This window comes from Saimiri boliviensis, chromosome 17 (assembly GCF_048565385.1).
Source record: "Saimiri boliviensis isolate mSaiBol1 chromosome 17, mSaiBol1.pri, whole genome shotgun sequence".
In the NCBI taxonomy this organism is placed as follows: Eukaryota; Metazoa; Chordata; class Mammalia; order Primates; family Cebidae; genus Saimiri; species Saimiri boliviensis.
Window position 1 is genome coordinate 9,348,297 of NC_133465.1, and position 6,957 is coordinate 9,355,253.

Sequence of the window (6,957 nt, forward strand, 5' to 3'; positions counted from 1 at the left end):
ATCTTTCTTTCTTAATACATTGGTTCAGGCTCTTAGCTCACCAGCTGAAGCCAAAGAGGTGTTCTGGTTCTCAGAGGTCCCACAGGACTAGCCGGCTCAGCCCCTTTGGATAAGCTTCTTTGAAGAAAGGCCAAGTCAGCACAGCTTGAGTGCTCAGTGAAACCCAAGCTGGGGCTTCCAAACTCTTGGCTGCCCAGGCAAAACAGCTCCTGGCTCTCCTCCTCTCCCACTTCTCAGTCAGCAGGCCCCTGATGGATAGCTAACACAGGGGTATGGAGCAGCCTGCACCCCTGCCTTCTCATTTTCACACCAACATCAACCCCAAACACTCTTGTCACCCAATGTCACCAGTTAGCATCCAATCTATTCTTTCGTTTGAGACAGGGTCTCTCTGTGTCTCCCAGGCTACAGTGCAATGAAGTGATCATAGCTCACTAAAGCCTCAAACTCCTGGGCTCAAGCAATCCTCCCACTTAAGCTTCCCTAGTAGCTGGGTCACCTGTTACTCTTCAGGGCAACAATAAGCAGTGAATGGGAGGGAGGAAAAGCAAGCAGGGAGGCAGAGACTGTCTGCTTCTACTGCAGCCTGAGGAGGGAAGATAATGAATCATCCCTCTCCTAAGCTAGAGATGAAAGAGGGAGGTTCTTAAAACCCCAATGAGGCCCAGCACACAAAGACCCCGAGCCTTCCTGGCCCCACAGTCCTGGCTTATTAAGCTTCAAAAAGCAGGGGAGGGTGTCCTGAAGCAGAAAGACAGCTCGACCATCCAAAACTGTCTTCTTTGTCTTCCATGGCTCTCCAGGTGAAGATCCATACCACTGCAGCCACACCGAGGAACCACAGTAGCCAGTGTTCTACAAACATCCATGGAGCATCTCCCACGTACAGCCATTCTCATCATACATGCCTCACTTAAATTTCCACACTGGGACAGGCACAGTGGCTCGTGCCTATAATCCCAGCACTTTGGAAGGCCAAGGTAGATGGATTGCTTGAGCTCAAGGAATTGGAGACCAGTCTGGGCAACATGGCAAAACCCTGCCTCTACAAAAAATACAAAAATTAGCTGGGCATGATGGTGCTGACCTATAATCCCAGCTACATGGGAGTTGGGGGCAGAGGATTGCTTGAACCTGGAAGTTTGAGGCTGCAGTGAGCTGTGATCATGCCACTGCACTCCAGCCTGGGTGACAGAGCAAGACCCTTTCTCAACAATAATAATAATTCCACACAGCTCTGTGGGTCAGTATGAGAGTCCACTTTACAGATAAGGAGACTGAGGCTGAATTGCCGGGACAGTGTAATGCTGCAGGTCACACAGCTGGATCTGGTTGGAACTTGGGTCTCTTTTCCAATCATGCTTGGTTCCCAAGCAACAGCTTCAGCATCATCACTTAAGGAGCTCATTAAAATGTTTGAAAAATACAGATTCCTATCCCTGGAAAGCCATGTTGTAGAGGAGGCTCCAAGAGCATCCTGAATGCAGTCAGCTCTGGGAGCCAGCGCCTTACAGGTGGTCCAGAGGGTAGGAAAGAGAGTGTAGGGTGAGTGAGAAGACAGGGAGGAAAACGAGGGTGTCAGTCCAGAGGGGCCCTTGGAGGCAGGCTTGGCCTACTTTTAGCCCTCATTCTGCCTGAACCCACCCTCCTCTCCACTCAGAGTCTTGTTAACTCATACCACATCCTGCTGCTTTAATCTCGCCTTCCTTTTCCTTCTGAACAATCTCCTTCCTCCTACTGACCCGGACTTTTTGTGTATTTACCCCACGCAGGGATAGGCCAGCACGCGCGCACGCACATGCACGCACACACACACACACACAGTCACGCGGGGAAGCCCAGTGTGTAAACACAGATCCTCTGAGAATGGCAAGCGTGCATTTCTCTAGGAGAGCAGCGGCGTCTGGGGCCAAGGCTGGCTAATTAGCAGGCTGAGCTCGACGGAGGGCGCCTGACGCCGGCACTTCCATGACTCTCGGGTTCTGAAGGGACAGGAAGCCCTGATGCCCACGCTCACGGGCAGTTCCCCGCCAGAGCGGGCAGGGTCCCTGACCCCACGACACAGGGCGACCTGTGTCGGAGGCAGGAGGCTGAGGACACAGTTGCACAGAGGCGCCCCGCAGAAGTTACTCGGATAACGATGGGTGGTCCCCGCGACGCCCCTTAAGTCTCTGGGGTGACCTGGAGCGCAGGTTTGCAGACCCGCTGCCCCCGCCGTGGGCCCGGTCCACGGGGCCCGAAGCCAGCAGGACCTGTCCGGCCCCCGTGCTTCGGTGCAGCCCACTCTCCCCGACGGTCCCCAGCTCGCTCGGGCTCTGCCTGAAGCTCGCGCGCGTGCCCTCCGTACCCGCCCTGGCCGCCCAGCCACACACCTGCCGTCCCCGCCGGGCGCCGAGCCCCTCTCCAGCGGCGACTCCCTGCGATTCAGGTGACCGTCGGGACCACCGCGCCCCAGCTGGAGCCGCGCGGCGCGCCCCAGCATCTGCCTCGCCTGGGCTCCTCCGGCGGGCGAGGGCAGGGGCAGGGCCTGTCCGGGGCGGGGCCTGTCCGGGGGCGGGGCCTGTCAGGGGGCGGGGCCTGACGGGGCGGGGCTGAGCGCGGAGCCCGCCTCTCCCGCCACCTGGTGTGCATCAGCCAGGTGCGCGCGGGGCCCCGCATCCTCTGGGTCGCGCCCCGAGTCCGCAGGGCGTCGGAGAAGCAGCCCTGGCGCTGACTCGCCAGCCCTCGGAAGAAGCAGACCCTGGCCGGTGCACGGCCGTGGCCCGAGGGGCGCCCGCGCGGAGCACCAGCGAGCCCCCAGCCGTGAGGGGAGGTTAGGGCCCCGCATCGGAAGCGCGGCTCTGGCCCCGCAGCAGGGCTGGGCGAAGCAGGGGGACAGGCCTGGTTGGGGGGGCGGCTTCGGGGAAAGACGAGAAAGAGGAAGCTCCGACGAGCTGCTTCCTTCTCTCACTGCGACCCACTTCCTCTTCCTATTTCTATTTTCTTTGGGTGCTCTTAACCCTTAAAATGCCTGCACCCCTTTTGTGTGGACGGGATCTTGACCTGCACCCTTCTGCAGGGACCTTCCTAGAAATGCCAGCCAGTCCCAGCGTTCAGCACTGCTGCTCCAGCCTCTGGCTGGACTTCCCGCCCTCCGTGGCCAGCACCTGAATGGGCGACTGTCACCTGAGTTGTTTCCCAGTCCCTGGGGAAGGGAGTGGGGCTGTGAGGGACTTGCTGCCTCCAGGGTCAAGGCCATTTTCTTGCCTCCCCTTTTTCTTCCACAGACGACATGGCAAGAGTCGGAAGCACTCCCCAGGCTTCTTATACCTCCTTTCCCTCGTTTACAAAATGGGGATGAGAAGATTGGCTACTGCTTGGACAGCCTTTGCAATGAAGAATAGCACTTTACGTGAGGGTTAACAAAGGGCAGCGCTGAAATCTCCACTTCCACTATTGAATGGAACTCTGTGTCATAATATGTTAGAGGCGTGCAAAATGGGCCACAAGGTCATGGTCATACGTTATTGTTGGTTAAAAGCCGCAACCCTACCTGAGGCTTTCAGAGATACGAACTGGGATCTCTTTTCTTCTGAAAATGACTTTTCTTTTCCTGACTCCCAAAATACCAAGAAAAAGCAACTTCCCCAAATGGACAGAAACAGAAAGTACCCTTGGGTGAACACTGAGGCCTGGTTCCAGCCATCATTAGAGGTGGGAAGGAACTCAGACCCTCTCTCCTACCTCATCCACCAGCCCGAACCCACACGTCACCCTTTCACAGAGCAGGAACCAGAGCCACGGAGGGCTGAGAGAGGAGTTGATAAGGATCCTAGTCTTCTGTCTCCCCTGACCCCCCTTTTCCACCACATAAATCCTGGCATTTGGAGGAAGAGGAGAAGAGGGAAGGTACAAACGGTGCAAAGGAGGGAAAGGGCAGAACTGCTCTGGAATCAGGAATTCAGTAGCAAGAACGACACCGCGTGTGTCAGATGGAAATGTTGGATTAGGAGAGCACTTGGGAAGGCAAATAATCTGCCAGAAGAATTATGGGACACCTGGCTTCTGAAAATGGAGGAAAAGCTGCAACAGAGTGGCTCATTGGTGCTCACTCCCAGGGTGCTGAGCATCCCAGGAAGCCAACTTGGTCCCATCCTACATCAGAAGTAGGCATTCTCTCCACCTGCATGTTATTCCATCCCATCAACAATGAGTTCTGTCTGTGTCTCCTTGTCCCAGATCTGATCGGCACCTGACACCTATCCATCCTCCATTGCCCACCTTCCCAAAGCTGCTGGAAAGACTCTGAAAGATACCTCTGTTGCTCATTAAGCATCTGATTACGTACCTCTTTGTACAACTCCTTTGTTGCTTTGTTTCGAAATGTATGGCTATTTGAAATTACTCTCCTTCCTTTCACTGCCTAATGTTTTCAAAGAGGAGTCCACTCCTGTCTCTACTTCCTCATTTACGTTTATTCCTCAATACTCTGAACAAATGCCACCAGGGAAACCCCAAATGTCAACTCCAATGGTTTCATTTTCTTCCCTCACTAGGGCACTTGGCACTCCTTCTTGAAAATCCCCTCCTTGGCTTCTCCTCCACCTCCGACCATGATTTCTGTTTTCTCCTTCTGGCTTCATTTCTTCATCATCCCTTAAACATTGCAACGCTTGAGGTTTTAGATGAAGCTGTTTCTCTTCTCCCTAGGCAATCTCATCCATTCCCATCATGCTGATCCTTCCCAAACTATCACCCAGACTTCTCTCTTGAGCTCCAGATCTATAATTCCACGTGTTCTCTGTACATCCTTACCTAGATAATCAACCTGAAAGCCTTTAAATTATTCCATGCCCTAAAATGAATTCCTCATCTTCTCTTAAATGCCTTCTCCTGCTTTCCCTATCTCAATTGGCATCATTACTATTTACCAGTGGATAGTAAGGTTTCCAGTAACTTACAGCTGGAATATGTAAAGAACTCCTACAACTCAAAAGTAGTAGACAAACAGTTCAATTTTAAAATGGACAAAAGAGGCCAGGTGCAGTGGCTCACGCCTGTAATCCCAGCACTTTGGGTGGCCAAGGTGGGCAAATCACCTGAGGTCAGGAGTTCGAGACCAGCCTAACATGGTGAAACCCCATGTCTACTAAAAATACAAAATTAGCCAGGCATGGTGGCACATGCCTGTAATCCCAGCTACTCGGGAGGCGGAGGCAGGAGAATCACTTGAACCTGGAAGGTGGAGGTTGTGGTAAACCAAGATCACACCATTGCACTCCAGCCTGCATTACAAGAGCAAAACTCCATCTCTAAATAAATAAATAAATAATGGGCAAAAGACACTTCACCAAAAAAAGATATGAAAATGGCCAATAAACACATGAAAAGGTGCTAACATGATGAGTCTTTGGGGAAATGCAAATTTAAACCATAAGTGACTACTGTCATTAGAATTGCTAAAATTCATACTGAAAACACCAAATGTTGGCAAGGATGTGGAGCAACTGGAATGCTCATATGTTGCTTGTAGGGGTGTAACATGGCACAACAGGTTTGGGAAACTGATTGGCAGTATCTAATAAAGTTAATATACATCTACCTAGGACCCAGAAATTCCACTCTTAGGTATATATCCAAGATAAATGAATGTATATATCCCCACATAAACATATATATATATATATATATATATATATATATGAATGATTATAGCAACTTTATTTTTAATAGCCCCAAACTGGAAACAAGCCAAATATCATTAACAGTGGAATGCATTTTTTTTAAAGTGTGGGATATTCATACACTGGAATGCTACTCAGCGGTAAAAAGGAATAAATGACTGAGGCATGTGTCAACATAGGTGAATCTCACAAAAAGTATGTTGAGCAAAAGAAGCCAGACACAAAAGAAAATATAGTGCAAGATTCCATTTATATGAAGTTCAAGAACCAGCAAACTAATCTATAGCAACAGGAGTCAGAATGATGGTTATCTTGGCAGCAGGGAACAATTTAACCAGAAAGTGGACAGAGAGTGAACTTTCTGGGGTGGTATTTTTATCTTGATGGTGGTTAAATGGTGTGTACCTATGAACAAGTTAGTGAGATGTTCACTTAAAAGTTGCATATTCTGCTCTTTGTAAATTATATCCCAGTACATAAAATATGTGGGAAAAGACAATCCACATTGGTCTCCCTGTCACCCAGTGCGGTGGCTCACTGCAGCCTCACTGCAGATCAGAGCTCACTGCAGCCTCAAACTCCTGGTTCAGGCATGCTTGGCTTATTGTTATTATTATTTGGTAGAAATGGAGTCTTGCTATGTTACCCAGGCTGGTCTCAAAGTCCTAGGCTTAAATGATTCTCCCACCTTGGCCTCCCAAAGTGCTGGGATTACAGGTGTGATCCATTGTGCCTGGCTGACATTGGACTTTTTTATCTTCATGCTCTTCCCTCTCTGTTCCACCTGCTTAAAATACCTCTCTCCTCTGATTTACTTGATTGAATACTTATTGACTATTCATGATAATCAGCAGAACCACCTCAATTTCTATTCCAGAGTAAATATAGACTCCTTCCTGGTAAAAGCGAGCAAAGAGAGAAAAACCAATGATATGAAAACACAAAAAGATTCAGACTTTCAACAGAAAGGAACATGAACAGAGAAAATTAGTTTCCTTTGAAATGAAATTTCCACAAGAAGAGGAGGAAAAACAATTTTAACATATTTCTCTTTTACGTTTTTAATAAAATTTGGGAGGATATTGTACTTGTAAGTGTAGTGGATTAAGGAATTACAAAGAATCATTAAGAAATTACACACTAAAATTAGGAAACATTTTCAGTTTGCTAAATTTAAAGCTCAGTAGAAACAATGAACAGAAGATCCGAAGAAAGCTGAATGTATGACCTAGAACAGAAGCTTGAAAATTTATCCTAGAATTCAGAAGAGAAAAGATAATCTATAATGGCTAGA

At 49.5% G+C, this 6,957-nt stretch overlaps 1 protein-coding gene across 3 annotated transcripts in view; it reads right to left on the bottom strand.

Annotated features, from left to right (window-relative positions):
• The window catches only part of PIK3R5 (phosphoinositide-3-kinase regulatory subunit 5), an 83,824-nt gene extending 81,323 nt beyond the window's left edge, over nucleotides 1-2,501 (bottom strand). For all 3 annotated transcript variants that reach the window (XM_010339849.3, XM_010339848.3, XM_074388165.1), the window contains exon 1: nucleotides 2,373-2,501. The gene's annotated coding sequence lies outside the window, so the exon portion shown is untranslated. The remainder of the gene's footprint in view (nucleotides 1-2,372) is intronic.
• Between the last annotated feature and the right edge of the window lie 4,456 nt (nucleotides 2,502-6,957).